The sequence below is a fragment of the Triticum urartu genome, chromosome 6, assembly GCF_003073215.2.
Source record: "Triticum urartu cultivar G1812 chromosome 6, Tu2.1, whole genome shotgun sequence".
Classification (NCBI taxonomy): domain Eukaryota; kingdom Viridiplantae; phylum Streptophyta; class Magnoliopsida; order Poales; family Poaceae; genus Triticum; species Triticum urartu.
Window position 1 is genome coordinate 126713925 of NC_053027.1, and position 1479 is coordinate 126715403.

The following is a 1479-nucleotide window of genomic DNA, read 5'->3' on the forward strand; positions in this document are numbered from 1 at the left end:
CTCCCCAAATAATGAGCGGAAAGGGCGCCAACAGTTGGCCATTTTGAAGGGGAACATCTAGTACAAGTTATCCTGACCAAAGGTGGTCTTTGGCTGCCAAAAGCACTGGTGATGACGCCGTCTTGGGCTCCACGGTGACCTCCGTCCTGCCGCTCGGCTAGTCTTGGTCTCGTTGCATCGGAAGGGTAACCTTTGCCTGATGCCTTGGCCTGTGCTTGCCCCCTTTGCACCAAAGGGGAAACAAGGACACTGCGCAGGCCGACGCCCGCCTGGTCTCGATCGTCATGGCTTGCGTCACGGGCTCCTCGCGAGGTGCCCCTGCCTTGATCTCTCCTCCTCCTCACGAGCCTGCCTGATGAGGCTGCCTCTGAGGAAGCTTCCTATCGTTCGCCCCACGAGGCTTGGCACCTCGCGAGGGTCTTGAGCTTGAGTTGATGAAGAGGGGCCGCGCTGTGCCCCCACTTGAGCCACGCCGCAGGCAGGCTAGTCTGGGGACCCCCGTTCCCAGAACACCGACAATTGCCACCATTAAGATATCTACTATTCCTCATAACACCAAATGTGGAGCTATTTGTTCATTGGAATTGGAACCTCAATTCTCAAAGGAAAGAACACAACTGAGAGATGTAAGCCATTATTGCTTCTGCTACTTGCTCTGTAATGTGACCCTTACAATTCAAATTCTGAAAGTTGTCTAGTCAACAATAACCAGTACTAATGATAATGATTTGTTGGGTACCTGGGTAGGCAGGGTGGGGCAACGGTAAAACAAACACCAGCGGAACGAGGTGAGGCTGGAAGCAGCACTGTCTTCTGCTGCTGAAGATCCAGCCGATAGAAAGGAAGGTCTACAGTCCGCTAGGTGTCTTCCCGCGTATGCATAGTCAATCTGATATGGCATCGAGAGCAAGACTGTACGAAAATAGTCATATTAGTCGATGTGGATAATTGTGGATGGGAAGCAGTGGAAGTATAAGCATACAACGACAGATTTATTTGCCAAATAAACAAATTATCAAACACTGACCTACAATAGCTATCAGAGATTTGCCTCCCTTGGAGGAGGGGTGACCTTCGTGAGTAGGAGGGCAACCCGGCGGCGCTAGGGTTCGCCGCACCGCACCCTCGCGCACGTCACGTCCGGTCGATCCGGGCTAGATGCCTCGCCTCGAGTCGATTCCCACCTCGCCGGAATCCCTCGCGAACCTGGCCTAATCTCCACCAGCGTCGGATGATCGCCCACGTCTCCTCTGTGCGCCTGCAGCAGTACTCGATGAAACCGGTGGCTCCTCTGTGCGGCTCGCATCGGCAGCTTTTTGCTCCCATCCCTCGAGGCCTAGTGGTAGAATGGGCTGGCCGACGGCCCAGTGCACCGGAGGCCTTCGTTTCAGCCTCTGGAGCAGCAGCCCATAGGACAACTGGCCCAAGTTACCCAGATTATGGGACAGATTGGCTTTTAAACGGAATCTGACGGTCAGG

The 1479-nt window shown here is 54.3% G+C and overlaps 1 long non-coding RNA gene across 1 annotated transcript; it reads right to left on the reverse strand.

The window, feature by feature from the left end:
- Positions 1-617: 617 nt before the first annotated feature.
- On the reverse strand, positions 618-1058 carry LOC125512804. The gene is made up of 3 exons (XR_007285556.1): positions 1028-1058; positions 740-912; positions 618-655 (listed from the first exon to the last, which is right to left on the reverse strand). It is a non-coding gene; the product is annotated as an uncharacterized LOC125512804 (long non-coding RNA).
- Positions 1059-1479: the final 421 nt, after the last annotated feature.